At 37.5% G+C, this 20,046-nt stretch overlaps 1 protein-coding gene across 2 annotated transcripts in view; it reads right to left on the bottom strand.

The window, feature by feature from the left end:
- The window catches only part of MED13L (mediator complex subunit 13L), a 327,210-nt gene that overhangs the window by 244,507 nt on the left and 62,657 nt on the right, over positions 1-20,046 (bottom strand). The window lies entirely within an intron of this gene.

Below are 20,046 nucleotides of genomic sequence, written 5' to 3'. Positions count from 1 at the left end.
ATAAAAGCAAGAACTTCCATTGAAAAGAAATTTTTACAGAGGAGAACACTTACTTAGCAAACACCTATGAATGCACAAACTCATTAAGAAATACCAACAATAGTGTTTATGTATGGCAGATAACCAAAACATGGTATGTTGTTACTTTCCTTCCACACACCAAGAACCCAATAATTTTTACTGCATATATATATATATATATTTTTTTTTTTTTTAAGTACCAGGGAACTACAACGTTAAAAAAAAAAAAAAAACTTTTTAAAGTATTTCATCTTTTCCACCTGCTTAGGTCTCAACTGTACCATCGATCTTATATCACAAGCTGTCCTCAACCTACCTTTTTCTCCCCTGCTGACACAAAATTCTATTTCAAGTGACCCAAGGGTATTCAACATATCCCACACACATATCACATACTTTAAAAAAAAAATTCATGCCTTTCTTGTGTTTTCTGCTTGGAGTACCTTTTCCTTCCTTCTTTCCTGGTGAAATCTAACTCTTCTTTAAAGGCAGTAGTGCCACCTACATTTGCAATATTTTCATCAATCCCAAAGAGAATAAATTGCTTTCTCTTCTCTGACTCCCTACAGAAGTTTAGACATGCCTCTTCACTGAGACTTGTCTGACAACTCCACTCATGGGGTCAAAGGAGTACAGTGTTTCTCCTGGGAAGCACGGCATCCTGACTATCAGTTAATGTTGCCGCAACTTACAGTTTTATAATTACATCTTTCTTAGTGTCCATCGTCCTGCCTCTAACACCTCCCCTAGACTAAGAGTGCCATAAAGAAAGGGATCCAAGAAATTCCTCTTATAGTCAAAGATCTTATGACTTGCCCTCCACATAATAAGCAAGCAAAACCTATTTGATGAATAATAACAACACTGAATGGACACACTTGAGGAGAAATAGTAAAATGAATTACAGCTGCAGCTTTGGAAAAAGATATAGATGCTAAGGAACCTAAGTCATTAAGTCTTAGTATATCAGAGTACAATTACAGAAAGTTAATGTCTCCTACTGCCTGTCTTTACGGCCTGATTCCCAACCTCTCTGCCCCTAGGAACCACTGAAGGTTCTATGTCTACAGGTGGGCACACTGATTAGGGACCATAAAGTAAAGGTTACTGTGTGATCCATTTAGAGAAAAAGTTACCATCTTCTTACTTGCTTGTTCTTTCTCCTTGCTCTGGGAATCTAATACTGGCCACACCTCTGCAATTCCCTTTCCATTCTGGTCCCGTTTTTTTCTCTCGCCGCTTCCATCTTTTGTCCGATGTCAGCTTTTGCATGAGAGAGCTGGTCTACTTTATACAGTACTAGTCAGTCAGAGAAACACATTTTATTCTACGCAGTAAAGCAAGCTTTGATTTTAACAGACTTTGTAAATCCAATCTCAGCCATTTCTGCTTAAGAAAATCAAGAAGAGAGTTTACACAAAAGTGATACAGCACACTTCACGCACACTTTATTTTTAGGTCAAATAGCTTCCTATTGCAAGATCCTCATCTGCAAGAAACACTAAGTCCTTATTTAGGAATACTAAATTGTGTCACCCTTGAGGCTTATGCAAGCTTATCATCTGACTTTTAAACATTTTCTATCTCTTAGAAAATACTCTGATCAAATGCCTAAGTTTCTACTTTCAGTAAGCATGTAAAAGCATTAGCACTGATTGCTCTACAGCACTTTCAGGAAAACAGTTCCCATTTGGTTAAACACTCACCAAATTTTAAGACCAGGAATCCACACTTTTTAAATACTACTTTTTTTTTTTTTTTTTTTAATTCAAACCTACACCAGGAGAAATCATTTTTTGGTCCAGTATCAAAATCTAATCTCCACCCCTCAAGAAATAAATCTATCTGCCTTAACATCATACTTCCAACATTTAAAGAAGCCAATCAATTACAACTAATACCTTTATACACTAAAGAGCATCAATCAGAAGGACAAATTTTCTCAGGAAAATAATTTCGAGTTCAAAGTTATATGAGTATTTTGGACTGTTTTCTAGGAAATATAATTTAAATCAGCAGAGAGCCAAAATACATTGTCATCGATGAATAAAAGGAGGAAAAGGCAGAGTGCTATGGTTCATGCCTGTAATCCCAGCACTTTGGGTGGCCAAGACAGGAGGATGCTTTTCAAAAAAAAAAAAAAGAGGAGGAGGAGGAAAAAGGAAACATATTTTAAATAGCCTATTTTTTAAAAAATTACATGACTAAGTTATCTTAGCAACGTAAGATTTCTTTAATAAAGTGCCACCAATCCTCTGCCTTTTTTTAAGTTATTGCATTTCCTTATCACACCAGGAAAAAAGTAATAATGGCCACAATGCAGTCATTCAACACTTCCAAAGCACTTTTGTACTCTGTACAATGTTAACAATCTAGTGTACTCACCTTTCTCATCACACATTGTAAGACATTAATATTCACAATAAATCTTCACACTTACTAGTAAAATACCATTTGTAGTTCAAAATTATTTGAAACTTCAAGAAAAACAGGTGAAGAAAAGTAACCTTTCCTGTCAGGTCTAATTTGAGAAACTTTCTGAATTCATTCAATTAGCAATTGTTCAACTATTGTTGAATTACTTGACAGGGACTATGTTAAAAGTGCTAACAGAAGAATATATATATATAAACTGTCCTCAATGAGCCTATAACCCACAAGGAGAAAAAGAACACAATAAGCAAAGCATTCTGGTGCATGAAACTGGCAGTAGCACACACTGAGTCTATACGAAGCACACTTCAAAGACTCACTGTGCCTCAATTTGTATTTTAATCAATAAATCTTAATTTTTTAATGATTAAGAATAGTTTATAAAATAAAAACACTACTCAGCAAGTTAAATTTTGTTAATACAGGGCTAGCGAGGTACAGAATGTCATAATAATTCCTATGACATAGATCAGATAGCTATTGTCATTGTAACTTAAAACAAGAGGGATGATGTGAGCAAAAGGGCACATCTTCTGGGTTAAAATAGATACAGATCAGATCTGGAGAGAGAAGGTTACAAAAGAACAGTCATCCTCAAGATTACTTAGTAAATACCCATGCTGGCCTTGAAACTGTAGGCATAATTCCAGATTGTAAAAGAAAACTGACTGTACAAAGACTAGGATCAAATGAATATAAAAATACATATCCACCAGTATTTAAAAAAAAAAAAAAAAAGCCCCCATGGGATGTCACATGAGAGTATCTATCTCTACCAAAGTCTTAATTTTCTTTAAAGTCCTCTATCTCAAATTGAAAATATTAAAATGTTACGTGAAGTAGTATAGAGGAAAAGTCTTCCACAAGATTAGATCAGGTAAGCCTATGTACTATAATACCATATAAATCTTGGTCATTAATTCATCCAAATAAGGGTTGTAATAACAAATGAAGAAACCCTGAGATGGATAAATTTCCTTAACTAAAAAAGAAATTACAAGGATGAAAGAAAAAGAATAAAAATAGACATTAACCCCAAGAAATAAAAATGATACATGTAGATCAACATCACAAAACATTTGATTTTAAAAATGATGATCCAAATATTCAACAAATCTATAAGCTGTGTCTAAAGAAAGGTAACTTATGTGCACAGTCAGCAGCATAATTAATGTATTTAATAGCACATGTGAAGCAACAGACATCGAGGAGGCAGCAGGCTTCAGAGGGATCTGTACAGGTGAGCTTTACCTCCCAAAATTGTACAGAGTTTTAGGAGCACGTGTATGGGTGCTTTTTTTCTAGGAGACCATCCAAAGCTTTCTGCACATCTTCAAATGGGTGATGACCTGAAAAATCTAAGAGCCATCCATATAAGACTATAAAGTTTCCAACATTACAAATATGTCTTTTCCTTGAAAATGTGCAATATAATACAATAAGAAAATAAGTTCTGAAAAGAATTAGGTTAAAAGCAAGGTTAAAACAAGCTATCATCAAAACTCCATGAAAGTCTTTTTATGGCATTAAAGAAATATACTTCCTTCTCTTTGTAAGGTGTAAATTTGAAAATTTAAAGTTTTAGGAAACTAAACTAGCTTTACAAAACAGATGTTGCCGCCTATGCCATTTAATCAATTCAAGTCACATTCCTAGAAGACAATATAGCCATCTGATGAGTTCAGCGTCAATGGAATGAGCCAAATCCACACAACAGCATTTTACAAAAATAATCAGCGGTTTAAAGCAGGGCATGTGCAAAATTCCTGAAATAACACATATATAATTCACTGCCAAACTCAGATCAATTCAGAATCTGCAGAGGCAAGAAGCATTATTATGGCTCTGAAATCCATATTCAGTAAGGCTGTGTTCAGAAAGTTTCATTTCAATTTCAAGAAAATAAATGACTAGAGAAGCTCAATAATGATTTTGGCAGATATAAGTACCCTTCGTTCAAAGCAGAATCTTTTACAGAGCTTAAGATTTTTTAAAAGATAAAGAAAACACCAATTTATAGGACCTAAGTCTTGAATTTAAGGATGAAATGTCATCAACTTGAGAAATATAACACTATATCTACTCAAATATTATAGCTATCCAGACAACAGTTAACGGCAAAACAGTACAATGGAAATGGCTGAAAAAGCACAGCCTTATTAGAGATCAGTTAGAATCACAATTCTAACTGCACCACCACAAAGCGGTATGACACTGAGCAAGTTACTTCATTGCCCCATGCCTTGGTTTACGCATTTTTAAATCTCCTGTGGCTGTGATGCACAAGGAACTCCCCTCTCTCTAAAATCCACCAACCCTTAACCTTCTTCCCCTGCCAGCCTCTGGGGTTCTTCATCGTCAGCATCTCCCCACAGATTCACTCAAGTCCTCCTATTCAATAAGGCTTCAGAAAAATTAAAAACTGCTTCTCACAAAAGGCTTAGGAGAAAATGCAAAGTTAGAAGAATCTCAAAAATGTAAGAAAATCTGGCAAATGAAGAATACAAGAGAAATCACAAAGTTTTATAAAAGCACTCCTGTTCTTACCAGGACTCAATACCTGGAAGGCAGATGAACGGGCTTTGCTAAAACTTTTCAGATTTATTTTATGCTTGCTTGCCACAGAAACCAACATAGGACCTTTTAGTCTGAGTTTCCTCTTCTACAAAAACAGCGGGACCAAATTAAATCAGAGTTCTTCAAACTGTATTCCTCCAAATTCTCGAGTTTTGTGAAGGTACCTCAGAGACCTCAGGACAAATGCCTCCACACCATCTTCAGGCAGGAATGTTAACAAGTTTTCTATATGAGGGTTCCATGTAAGATTTGGTTTTACAAGTTTTGCTTATAAAAGGCTTGCAAATATTTACAAAATAAATAGGCCTTAAACTTGTAACATTCTGTACATGTAATATCATCACTTTGTGGTGGTGTTTATTTTTCTCTACTTGATGCTAGAAACACAGTAACTTTTCTGAAGGTTTGTTTTAAAAGATGTTCTGGTTTTGTGCGGGTTTTTTTTTTTAATAAATATAAAAATTTTTAAAAAAAAAACAGTCCAGTGCTAGAGCTGGTGGTAAAAGTGAAGACATATAAGGAAAGACTAGTGTTACCCCAAAAGACAAGGGTGAGGCTGGGTGCAGTGGCTCACATCTGTAATGTCAACACTTTGGGAGGCCGAAGTGGGCGAATCACCTGAGGTCAGGAGTTCGAGACGAGCCTGGCCAACATGGCGAAACCCTATCTCTACTAAAAATACAAAAATTATCTGGGCATGGTGGCAGGCACCTGTAGTCCCAGCTACTCAGGAGACTGACACAGGGGTAATTGCTTGCACCCGGGAGGCAGAGGTTGCAGTAAGCCGAGATCGCGCCACTGCACTCCAGCCTGGGCGACAGAGTGAGACTCTATCTCAAAAAAAAAAAAAAAAAAAAAAAAAAGACAAGGGTGAAAAGTCATTGAGGAATCACTCAGACTTACGAATTGAACCAGTTAACCATAGGCTTAGTAAGAAACAATAAAAACCCACTGCACAAATATTTCTGGTGAATAGGCCAGCCAGAGCAAAAATTTTATTTTATGGAAGAAAATTACATGTCATAATGGTATCTGCAAAAGTAGGGCTTTCAGAAGGCTTCAAGTGGCATTTCTTTGAAATGCCAGTGGTGGGCATATCACAATATCTACTGTTCTGCTTCCAAAAGTCAACCTAACTCCAAGTTTCTGCACACGAATGGATTAAGGTTTTACGGACCACAATCTATAGCAATCTTTCTACTTTGAGAGAGACCAAAATTTAACAGAACATAGCCTACCATAAAACTCCAGTGATTTAGATCAGCTGCTCAGGAGTCAGGAACTGCCAGATGTAAACTGAACTGCTGTATTCCATGACTGCTATCAGCTAGGAATAGCTACTGAACTTGTAAGAACTTTTCTGGCTAGAAAAAGACAGCTGTCTCAGTACCCATGTTGTAGGCAGTTCATGGCAATTCTTCCAACAATCCTATTTTTCAGTGTAGACGGATGTTCTAATTCCTAAATTATAAAGCTTTCACCAACTGCCTTTCTTCTAGTATGTGTTCTGGTGTTTGCTGCCGTGACTTTGAATACAATGCCCCACTATAGGTTCCTCTAGTTGCTATCTGGTCATTCTTGGTCTCACTCTCCACTGTATGTGTCTTCCTTTGGTGTACCCCTATCTTGTTCTGACCCACTGTATTCCCTAGACCTGGCTCCTGCCCTTTATCCTAAACCTTCCTTGTCCTGTCTGCAGATCCCTAACTGTAGATACAGAGATACTTAGGTGTTATTATTATCTTATTTTCTTAAGCTAACCTGGCCAGAGTTTTCAGAATTGGCAAATAATGTGTTCCCTTTCAGAATTTATAAAATGGCTAATATAAAAGAATAGAAGAATAATATCGCTGCCAAGAAAAAGCAGCAGTGTAGTGTCAGTGGTGATCACAGTTGGCACAAATACTGCTTCTTTGCTGTCTCCTCTGGTGGCTACCTAGAACACTATAAACCCTTTCTTCCAACTGTACCTGGCCTCCTACTTACTCAACTACTCATGTGGTTTGCCTTCCGGGACACAAAAATTCATCTTCATATTGCTGCCAAATCCTAACCAGAATTCAGAAAATGGTGAACAAAAATGGTGCCTATTAAAGAGAAAGAGAAGTCAGATTTCATCCTCATCCATTTGCTCTAAGAGCTCTGATGGCAAAAGCACTTCAAAACACCAGTTAACTATGTATTCCAACAACACAGGATAAATGAGATGGCACTTCAAAAAGAGGTACTGTAATACAAATTTTTTTCAAGTCATTTTTTTTAAACGTTTTTCCTAGTTTTTTTTTTTACACTCAATGAGACTCAAACAGAACTAGTCCTCTTCTCATCAGCTACTTGGGAACAAAGACATTCCCTCGCCACCCCATAAAAACACAATGGTCCACTCCCTACAATAATCACCTTCTCAACTGTTCTACCATTAAAAAGAAAAGAAAAAAGGAAAGTCTTTTAAAAAGAACAGCTAAGTCCTTTTCCTCCCTACTGTTTTTGGCCAGAGAGAAGGAGAAACTCCAAGCTACCAGTCCATTCAGAAGAAAATGGGTTACAAACAGAATGATAAAAACAGGTATACTCTGGTAAATGGCCACCAATCTAATCCATTTGAATGATTCCAATTATTTTCCTACCTTATCCTTTCATTCAAATCTATCTTCTGCCATTCCTGGAGCTTGAGAAAGCAGTAACACTTCCTGCTCTGAGGAAATGAAAGCCTCCTCACCACTGGGATAATCATAACCATACATATTAACTCCTTCATTAAAATACATTTATCACAAATACAGCAGTTTCTGCTTTGAAAAATTTACAATGTACTGCATAACTAAACACTTTTTTGTTGTTGTTGCTTCCTTTGTATAAAGAAAACAAAGTGGCAATGATAAATTGGACAAAACTAAGAAATCTACCAAACTTTTGGGGATTAACTTTAGCAGATATAGAGACACTTACGTATTATTATTATTATTATTATTTTTTTGAGATGGAATCTTGCTCTGTCACCCAGGCTGGAGTGCAGTGGCGTGATCTTGGCTCACTGCAACCTCTACCTGGGTTCAAGCAATTCTCCTGCCTCGGCCTCCTGAGTAGCCGGGACTACAGGCATGCATCACCACATTCGGCTAATTTTTGTATTTTTAGTAGAGACAGGGTTTCACCGTGTTGGCCAGGCTGGTCTTGAATTCCTGACCTCAGGCGATCCACTTAGGTATTATTATATTTCAAAAGTTGTTAAACCAGAGGAACATCTAAAACCTTACCTTAAGCACAAGCTAATGAAGCCAAACTGTTACTAATTCCTTCTAGTGAAGGAATGATACTCCTTCAAATGTGAGACAGAAGTAAAGTTATTTACACCAATACATCAGTTTCATGAATGAACATCTATCAGTGAAGAAGGATAAAGAAAAGTTACAGACAGTGAGAAAAAAAAGGTAACAATATACAAAATTAGTAAGCCAAAGGGCTGTTGGGGAAAAATAGCAAGTAGCCTCTTTTCTTTTTTTTTTTTAAACACCTGCCCTCCTCTTATTATTAAATCTAGGGATTAGGAGCATTAAAAAGTTACCAAAGCACTAATTTACAACTGAGTATTTGTTTCTATTTAAACATCCTGAAAGAAGACAAAACGCTAAAATAAATCTGCATTCTCTACAGAGTTCACTATTTACAAGTTAAATAAGAAAACATTAAACTTCTTTATGCCTTGTTTTGTAGATTTGACTTTGGAACCACATTTCATAATTACAAAACGGTTAATTTTTTTTTTTTTTACATATCCCTCCAAAAATAAGATGAAACAAAAGCACCTCACTGTGTAACTAGCTGGTGACAAAAACCACAGAGAGGAATTATTCTGAGTGACTTTAAAGCACAGTAAAGGCACATTCATAATGAAATATACACTAAGAACAAAGAGAATCTGTAAGTATACAAATACAGTCATATACCACATGATGACGTTTCAGTCATGATGCACCACACAGATGATGGTGGTCCTATAAGATAATAAAACTGAATTTTTACTGCACTTTTTTTTTTTTTTTGGTAAAATTTTTTGTAGAGATAGGGTCTCCTCATGTTGCCCAGATTGGTCTCAAACTCCTGGGCTCAAACAATTCTTCCGCCTCATCCTCCCGCAAAGTGCTGGGATTATACATGTGAGCCACCGCTCCTTGCTTTTTCTACGTTTAGGTATGTTCAGAAACACAAATACTTACCATTGTGTTATACTTGCCTACAGAATTCAGTGCAGTAACATGCTGTAGCCTGTGAGCTACATAAAGCCCAGATGTATATAGTAGGCTATACTGTGTTTCTGTAAGCAAACTCTGTTGTTCACACAATGACATCACCTGAAGAGGCATTTCTCAGAGGCATTAAGTGACACACTGCTGTATTTCAATAACAGACGACAACAAAAAAAGAGCATTTCTAGTAATATTGATGGCAGTGTTGTTATTCTAAGAGTGCTATATTTATAGCACAGGATAAAGCAAACAAAAAATTATGTTGAGAACCAGCAGTTTGGGCATGAGAAAAAGAAGATACAGATAGATATAAGAATGATATTAAGTAAAAATTTTATAGACCCAAATTTGAATTGCCAGGTATCAGTATGAATTACTATGTAATTTATGTTTTAAAAAAAGAAGGAAAAAAAAGGCATGTGTCTAGGTCTGTTCACTGAAAAGGCCTAAAAAGAATGACTAAGTTAGTAGCAACAGGAATCCTCAGTGCTCAGATTGTGCTCTAAATACCATGCCCCAATTAAAGGAACCATAATTCCTTAGCAAAATGGCTGATTCCAAATCTGCAGCATAAAATGTTTAAGATAAGCGAGGAACATGCTATCATACCAAAAAGCAAGGAAGGTATCAGTGACTAGTTAGAGTCGTGTCAAAACTACTCGCAGGTCACCTTGAACAGGTCTCCACTGGACAAAGACAGGAAAATTTAAACATCAAGAAGGATAACAGGCTGGACGTGGTGGCTCACGCCTGTAATCCCAGCACTTTAGGAGGCTGAGACAGGCGAATTACCTGAGTTCAGGAGTTTGAGACCAGCCTGGCTAACACGGTGAGATCCAGTTTCTACTAAAAATGCAAAAAAAATTAGCGGGGCATAGTGGTGGGCGCCTGTAATCCCAGTTACTCTGGAGGCTGAGGCAGGAGAATCACTTGAACTTGGGAGGTGGAGGTTGCAGTGAGCCAAGATCGCGCCATTGCACTCCAGCTTGGGCAACAAGAGCGAAACTCCATCTCAAAAAAAAAAAAAAAGGGTAACAACTGCAATAAACTGAAACACAGTTTGTTTTAATCCATGAGTTCATGATAATATTCAAAAATAGGAACTCACAGGTCATCTTTGGAGCAACAGTTAACTATCACCCCATAGGGGAAAGTTAATGTAGATACATCTCTCTGAAAACCTTTCTTCAAATACTATTCAAATCATGCCTGTCATTTCAATAACTCAAGCAAGATTCAACTGTTCGACTCACAGCAGAAAGAGGATAAAAACTAATTCAAATATTCTGTATAAAGAAAAAAGCATCTGTGGTTCATGTCTATAATCCCAACGCTTGGGGGGCTGAGGCAGGAACACTGCTTGAGGCTGGAGTTCAAAACCAGCCTTGGCAACATAGCAAGATCCCGTCCCTGCCAAAAAACTTTTTTTTTGAAACGGAGTCTTGCTCTGTCGCCCGCACGGGCTGGAGTGCAGTGGCCGGATCTCAGCTCACTGCAGGCTCCGCCTCCCGGGTTTACGCCATTCTCCTGCCTCAGCCTCCCGAGTAGCTGGGACTACAGGCGCCCGCCACCTCGCCCGGCTAGTTTTTTGTATTTTTTTTAGTAGAGACGGGGTTTCACAGTGTTAGCCAGGATGGTCTCGATCTCCTGACCTCGTGATTCGCCTGTCTCGGCCTCCCAAAATGCTGGGATTACAGTCTTGAGCCACTGCGCTCTGCCAAAAACATTTTTTTAATTAGGCAGGCATCGTGCTGCGCACCTGTGGCCCTAGCTACTTCAGAGGTTGAGATGTGAGGATCACTTGAGCCCCAGAGTCTGAGGGGTCACAGTAAGCTATGACTGTGCCACTGTACTCCAGCCTGGGTGACAGAGCAAGACCCTGTCTCCAAGGAAAAATAAATAAAGCATCAGGAAAAAAAAAGGAAATAGCATTACCTGATTCAAAGTATGAGGTAAAAAATGGAACCGTTAAAGCCCCCCACCAAGTCTTCATTTGTATTTTATGCATTCCAATTAATGCATCTTTATAAATATATTTTGATGAAATAAAATGCACCTAATGCAAAAATCATCAATGATTATGAGGCATGCTCAGAGCCTAATGGTGTTTTAAATCGCCAACAGTTTAGGTACCATTATCTGTGGACTTGAAATGTTGCATGTACATGACAGAGAGAGTTAGCTATGACATCTGATTCCTAAGGAAAAACTACAAACCAAGGAGGTGTACCTCAGTATTCAACATCCTTAAAGAATTTCCACTTTGGATTAAATGAGATCCCTAAAGCCACAGTGAGGTAACATTTTAAAATTATATCCAGAAAAATCCCATGTGCTAGAACATATATCCCTTCATGCCTTTGTTTTTTTAAATAGATGACTATGACAACTATGCCACATTCTCAATCTCTGGCCCTTTCTGATGCCTTGATCCAGTAACCATTACCATCCCACACTTCTCTGAAGCAATGCCTCGAAAATCATGGCTCTTCACTCAGTTTACATATTCTAACCCATCTATCCTCTTCTATGATTTCCTTCCTAAGTATTTTCTTTATTATTCCTTACTGCTTCCTACCAAATGCTGAGGGAGTGGTCAGATAACTATTAGAGCCCAACCTTCTACCACAGTGAGATCTGTTTCAGAACTACTTGAAAGTCCCAAAGCAAAAATAAACGAAGATGACACTTTCTCAAATGATACAGAGCCCTCAAACTTTGGTAAAGCCCAGAAGACCTTCAAGTGGTCCTACTGTACTCTGTCTTATCCTATTCTTCCAAGTGGTCCTAACCTAGAATGTTAGTATTCAAGATTTAACCACGGCTTAACCAAAATTGGGCTTCCTCTTGAAATACTCTTCTAAAAGTTCTAAGAGAGTTAACCATTTCTCCCCTAAATTTTTCTAATGTTTTGGGCAGTCAATTCCCACAAACTAGACTAAGCCCATTTAAGGGAAAACAATTCAAGACCAAATCTGCTGCCCTCCCTTCCCACTGCAACTTACATATGACATGAGATACAACATTGTGGGAAAGGGGCAGGCAGGACTATTCAAAAAAATCTTAATGGTTATATTCAGTTAGCAGAGGTACCTTGAAATGATTTCTAATCACTACAATAGTACACAGATATTCTCTAAACTATATTCAGAGGATCTGAATCTTCAGTGAAATCACTGCAGGACAGAGTAAAAACTGGACTGTACATCTGGATCTGCAGCTACATTCAAGCAAAGTCAACTGCTTTGAAATGTTGCCACAATGACATTCTTAAAGGAAATCAGAAAAACCACTAAGCAAATGGTATGCATAATATTGCTACTTCTCTCAAACCTCTGAGAGCATATAATAAATGTTTGTTGAATGAATCACCTTATTTCATGGAATACATATGGTATCTCCTAAGCATTCTGTTTAACACCTCCCTAAAATCTGAAAGAAAAAAAACCAGCCCAGGCCGGACGCGGTGGCTCACGCCTGTAATCCCAGCACTTTGGGAGGCTGAGGAGGGCGGATCACAAGGTCAGGAGATCGAGACCATCCTGGCTAACACAGCGAAACCCCGTCTCTACTAAAAATACAAAAAATTAGCCAGGCGCAGTGCCAGGCGCCTGTAGTCCCAGCTACTCAGGAGGCTGAGGCAGGAGAATGGCGTGAACCCGGGAGGCGGAGCTTGCAGTGAACCGAGATCGCGCCACTGTACTCCAGCCTGGGCGACAGAGCCAGACTCCGTCTCAAAAAGAAAAAAAAACGGCCCAAAAGCAACCTTAGAACGTAACCAATATATACATATATTTCTATATAGTGGTATCAGAGAGCCCTAAAATCCAACCACATGCCTTCGGGGAAAATGCGTATGATCTGTACAGCACCTAACATTAATCCTACAAATACACTACACAAAAGCAGTTAAGAACTCCAAAATCCAAAACTAGTACAATTAATCTATCACTCTTATTTTAGCACACAAACAGAAATGTGCCAAAATAAGGCTGCCTGAGTTTAGGGAAAATTTAAGTAGTAAACTGGCATGATAATGAATAAAGAAACTTCTAAATAAAGCTAACGAAAGTGGAGCAGCATTTATAAATGAAAGCTCACCAGGAGACACTGAAAAGCACTCTCGTGGTTTACCACCTGAAGCTATCAACTTGAAAAGTCTGCAAAAATCAACAAAACTAGTTTCCAACCACAACGAATAAATTCACCACCATGTCAAAAAAGGGAAGAAAGGAGATGAAGAGAGGGAGGAAAGGACTACGAAGAGATCTAGGGAAACTTCGTGACACTCTATGCCACTAGCCAGAAGAAAACTTCCCACTGCACTTCTGCTCAATGATTTTCTGTTAGAAGACCTTTAGTCCCTTTCCTTAAGATGGTGCCCAAAATGGCCTGTCGGACCTTTCCAACCATTGCTGAAACCTAGACCAGCACTGTCCAACAAGGCAGCCTCTAGCCATATGTAGCTACTGAGCACCTGAAATGTGTTCTGACACCAGGGATCTGAATTTTTCATTTTATTTAATTTTAATTAACTTAAATAGCCACTGTGATTAAGTGGCTACCATACTGAATACTGCAACTTGAGAGTCAAAGTCCCTGATATTTTATTACTGAAGGCAGTTTTGCCGGCAAAAAAAAAAAAAAGTACCTTTAAGACAGGAAGGTGGCTGATTCTGCCTTAGAGAGGCATGAACTCAAGAGAAAATAAAACAACGCAAACCTTTCTTCAAGGGCATTTCTAAACTAAGTATCGGCCTACAAGGCTCCTAAATACTAGAAGATATATCCTGAAACTTCCTGATTTATACTTTAGGGCAGCTGAATTTGGGAGTTAGAAAGAATGTTTACAATATGCAAGATAAATGTAAGTGACAAAAGAACAGGATGGAAAAATAAACCTAGAAAGTTCAAAGATTTTGCTTAAATTTCCTTACAAATAAAAGCAACTACTCATCACAAATCCCAAATACCTCTCTCTACATTTGTAAAGCTGTCCACTTCTCAAGTATACTCCTGCCTGTATCATTTTAATCCTTGACTCCAATCCATTTAACACTTTTGTTAGATACGTCTCTGCTGGGTAGCACTTTCTAATAGCATTGTGACATACTACTAAGGCGGTAAAGCAACATGAGAGTAGGCATATAATACTGTAGTTTAATAACTAACTATTAAAATAAGTTGATATAATGAAAAAAATTTTTGAAAGTTACTAAACTACATATCACATTTTTTTCTGAGAAAACCAAATTCACCAAATAATCATATTACAATAAGTCCTCACTTAATACTGTTGATACGTTTTTGAAAACTGCAACTTTAAGTGAAATAACATATAACAAAGCCAGGTTTTTTTCCTCATCGATGTTACAACAAAATAACATTGAAGGAAAGGCCATTGTTCAAGGACCTGCTATATGTCACTTCACTTACAGTCACAGTTTCACTGTATACCTTTGTAATTAAAATTGTAAGTTAGCGTATAGTAGCCTCTTAGAAACAAACCCATGAGATTAAGTTGTTAACTATTAAATAATGATAATTAAGTTAATTTTCATAAATGGTAAGGTTGATAGTATTATTATTTTCCTATCTGAATAAAAGTCACTGAAGAATAAAAGCCTCGCTCACATGAAATCAATAAATCTGAGCATCAGAAAATTCAATCCCACAATTTTATTTTCAGCTGAGTATACTATGACACTATCTTATAAACAACCCCTTTCTACTAGAAAGATTTTTTCAGCCCAATTACAGATAGTTTAAATTATTCCATAAATACAGCACATATGGAGCAAGTTAAATAAAATATGCTTCTCCAACCTAATAATGGTATTAAAAGTTAATCTCCTGCAGCTCACATAACAAAACTTTAACCTACATTCTGAGTGAAACACATGTATAGAAAACAAAATCAAGTATGCTCATCCTTAATAATCAAATCATATAAAACAGGCTTAAAATACTATTAGGAATCTCAAGTGATTCCTAAATATACATAGTCCTTACTGACAAAACTACAACAGAAATGACACAGAGAGAATTACAACATCCATTATCATCTTTCTTCTGAAACTAAAAAGAAAGTGGAGAGTTATGCTCAAGGCAACTCCCTGACACGCTGCCATTAGATCAGGCAGACTATCTTCTGTGATGCTGCTACGCAATCAGATGGCTAGCCTAAAAAGAAAAAAAACTACTCCTGTCAATTGCAGTCTCAATACTAGCATCTAAAAAGTCTTATGCTCAAAGAAAGTCCACTTATAAACGAAGCATAAAGCCTACTGCTCCCAATTTGCATGGCTTGATGAACTTTTACAATTTAAACTTCATCTTCCACACTCTTCCAATAAACCAAGGTTTCCTTCTCCACCAATTCCCTTTCACAGGGAAGGAGGGAGGGAGTGGGAAGAAGTGGGGAGACGAGGTGGACAAGAAAGAGGGGAGGCAGGGAAAACAAGAAGGAAGGAGGGATCTTCCATCTACATAAAAACACACCAGAAATTTTCACCTTTGAACTGCTTGCACATCAAAGACAAAAGCAAGCATGGAGGGGCAAATGTTTTGAAGTAAAAAATACTACTACTAAAATTATTTGCAAGTTTCTTCTGAGTACAAAAACTTTTTTTTTTTTTTTTTTTGAGACAGAGTTTCACTCTTATTGCCTAGACTGGAGTACAATGGCGCAATCTCAGCTAACTGCAACCTCTGCCTCCAGGTTCAAGCAATTCTCCTGCCTCTGCCTCCCAAGTAGCTGGGACCGCAACCGGCATGTGCCACCACGCCTGGCTAATTTTTTATTTTTAGTAGAGACGGGGTTTCACCATGTTGGCCAGGCTGGTCTCAAACTCCTGACCTCAGGTGATCCACCCACCTCAGACTCCCAAAGTGCTCGGATTACAGGTGTGAGCCACCGCACCCAGCAAAAGTTCTTTTTTATTTTTACCATTTTCTAATTTATGATCCCAAATTCCTAAATCTGAGGCTTCTAATTTACCTACACATACTGACCACTACCAAATACGGAATCCTTTTATTTCAAGGAGTATAATATCCTTATAGAGAATTATTCAGCCACCAGTTAGAAAAAGCTGAGAAATACTTTCTGAAATCTTTGCTCATCAGCCCAGAATTTGAAGTTCATACCTAGCAAACAGTGTTACATCCATCTTGTATAGATTTCCCTTAAAACACACACAAACACACACGCACCCCTTGAAAAACTGTGAAGAATCTTTAAAAGAACAATTTAAGTCACAGCTACTCTGTCTATGGGGTAGCCCTGCTGTCTATGGTGCAGTCATTTTCCTGTACTCTGCTGCTCTAATAAACTTGCTTTGCTTTCACTTAAAAGAAAAAAAGTCACAGTAAATAAGTATAGGATTCCTTAGTAATATAAATAAATCCACTGGATACAAAGTTCTAAAACTTCTCACTTTTTAATTGACAACTTGGGTTAAACAATAACTATAAAATATAATATTCGTCTACCAATATGTTGTAGTCATGGTAACAAAAAATACTTCTTGGACCAACTGACTTATCTTGTTATGTAGTAACTGAGTTCTTGAAGTCAAGAGCCATTTAGTGAAACTGGAATTCTTTTCTAAGAAACCTTCTCTCTTAGACAAAACGGTTAAAAATTTTAAAAGCTTCAGAACACCTATTTCAAAGGCTGAAATAGGTGAGACTGAATAGAATATTTTTATAATATAAACCAAGAACCTAATCAAACACAAAATCAAAATTTTAATACTATATGTATATATTCATCCCAAATTTGGATGAAATATATGTAATACCAAAATTTCCCACTATTCGCCAGCAATCTCTAAGGAAAATATAGTTTTTCAATAATAGCTTTTTTTCTCTTGATCTCCTTTAAACAACTCAGACAGGAGTAAGAATGACTGGCTCAAAATCACTTCACTCAACACGCTCAGAAGCAAAAAACAGTACAGTTCACATTGTACCTAAAAACCTTCTACCTAAACTCACTGCAATTTCTATCATATGGTCAGTAAACGTATTTGGTTAGTTCTGCACTATTTTATCGCCAACAAAAACAAAAATTCTCAAACATAATAATCTTTGTTGCCTCACAGACATGCACTTTTATTGGACTGATAAATTCAGGCCACCCTATTTAAGAATATAAGTCTATCAATCTGGTCTCACATCACTACTATCAACTAATAGACCCTAATGTTCAGGGCACCCTTAAATTTACAAATTATCAAAATCTGCATTAAAATTCCAAAGGATATCATTGTATATGCACAAATTAAACTAGCAGTAGGTTAATTCCTTTTAAATGTTCCAATAAAGAGGTTTGTTTTTTGGAAGTGGCAGTCTAAAATATCTTATTTTTGCTTTAGTTACTATCAGTAATCCAATATAACATAATATCTTTGTGCTTCTTCACCTACAAATGAAGTAGTCTAAATGACAATGAGTACTTCCTCTATCCCTCTAAGTGAACATTTCCTTCGCAAGTGACAAAACCATATTACATCCTGTTTTTCTCAGAAGTCTTGGAGAAATCTGTTACCACACATTCCATGGAACCTTCAAAGGCTTTGTCCACTAAGGAATTAAGCCAAAGACGTGTTACACAGTGTGGTTCCTATCTATCTTTCCAGCATCAAACATCCTCTTAACCTGCCTCTCTTATAGCTGATATCCTATAAGCTCTGAACACAAGGAGTTACTAAGATTCCAATTCAGTATCTCCTATTGTGCTAAAATACAAACAAACCTAAAATGCTGGGATCATATCTTCCTTACTTCTACATCCATAATGTCTAGCACAGCATCCAGGAAAGAGTAATTGTTCAATGTACATTTAACAGATAAAATGAAGCCAAGCCCCTTTCCCTACACTGAAGTGGATTATTTTAATACCAATAAATTAAAGCTCTGTCACGCAAAAGTGCAATATTTAAGGATCAAAACACCAGATGTGATTAAAAATACACAAAACACCAATTTAATGGTCCTCACTGCACCTTCCCAAGAATGAGGAACCACCTCTTAATACTCTCGTTACCATCAATGTCCCAGCCCCAATTTATTTAACATATTGTAACCCAGATTAATCCTCCCAACTGTTCACCTAACTCTCTTCTCAAGACTCTCAAGAGATCCGCTGATGGTCTACTGAATGGTCGTAATGTATTAAACCCAGTATTCAAGGTCTCCCATGATCTGATTTAAATTACCTTTTCAAACTTTTTTCTTCCTCTACTCTTTATTACAACCTCTCAACAGACAAGCTGAAATTCTAGCTATGACCTATACTTGTCCACTGCGTCTCTGCTGCTCTTGTGACACTTTTACTAAGCTATCTTCCCTCTCTTCTGCCCCTGAAACCCACATGTCCTAATTTACTCTCTGAAGCTTTATTTACTTATTTAGATACAGGGTCTCACTGTGTTGCCCAGGCTGGTCTCAAACTACTGGGCTCAACTGATCCTCCGGCCTTGGCCTCCCAGAGTGCTGGGATTACAGGCGTGAGCCACCACACCGGGCCTGAAGCATTATTTTTACTGCTACACCCTCCATAAGACTTGCTTAATCCTGGTATCTAGAGGTCACCTCTACTCTTCCCAATTCCCAGAGGACTTTATCTGTAGCTCTATTACCATGCCTACTACAAGTGTAGTACATCCTGTTTCAGATAGTCATCACTCCTACTAGCATCTAAAACTTCAAGAATCAATGCTTGGCTCAAGAAAGAAGGGGACAGAGATGCTTCTGGAAGAAAGGTATACAAAGGTCCAACAGTGGTTGGAAAAAGTGAAAACCACAGTGATGGCTGCTCACAGAGCACATCAAGTTTAGTTTAAACATGTACTGACTGCTGGGGGGAAAACTGTGAAAGGTCACTTTACTGATCAATGTAAGAAGCATAAAGCCATGCAGGGTATTAAATCCACTTTCTCGTGTACCATATTCACAAACATTCTATTCAATATAGGGGATTCAGTGTCTCAAGAGAAATCTGGCGGTTTGAAAACTAGTTACTGTAGCAGAGACTAATATATTACTATATTTGATTTGACACTGAAAATCTCCAACAAAGATGTATCTAACCAGCAAGAAAATCCCGTATCAATGCATAAAAATACCCCACAATAATATACGGCAGCAAAGTTACTAAGGACAGAAAACTTTAAGCAAAAATCTACTGTTGTCCTCAAGAAAGAAAAAGTTTTAATACTTTGACTTTTTTCATGTTCTGCTGAATACTTTGACTTTTTTAATGCTTTGGTGATAATTTGGGAAGTCTTTCCCTTTATCGTGATAGAATATTAACTGAAGACCCTAACTCAATTGTGCTGGAACGTGTGCTCTCTCCTGTGACAGTTCTCTCTGCCCAGGAAAGACAGGCAGCATGATAACATGAGCATGACCAAGAGGGTGCTTGAGCACCCACCCACCCTGATGAAGATAACAACCTATGAGGGAATGAAACAGGAGCCCAATGTGAGCAAAGTCAAGTTTTTTATAAGCAGCTATCTAGGGGTATTCAAGAGTGCAACATGGCAAATTTTAATCTTGGGAAGCTGGCAGAGAAAAATGACACATTTTTTTTAAAAACTGTATTTCAGACCTGCAAATGTGGCTGTCTTGAGACATAACTACATCCCTTTAAGTTTCAAACAAGGTTAGTAAAAGTCCTATCCGCCTCCTCCCATACCCACAAAAACAGTTCATGTCTGGCCCATCTTTGTATCATCCCAAAATGATGACATCTTATAAA

The sequence above is a fragment of the Trachypithecus francoisi genome, unplaced genomic scaffold (genome assembly GCF_009764315.1).
Source record: "Trachypithecus francoisi isolate TF-2019V2 unplaced genomic scaffold, Tfra_2.0 Lachesis_group11, whole genome shotgun sequence".
Classification (NCBI taxonomy): domain Eukaryota; kingdom Metazoa; phylum Chordata; class Mammalia; order Primates; family Cercopithecidae; genus Trachypithecus; species Trachypithecus francoisi.
Note: the sequence above shows the minus strand (reverse complement) of the source record. Positions and strands in the feature narration are given on the sequence as shown.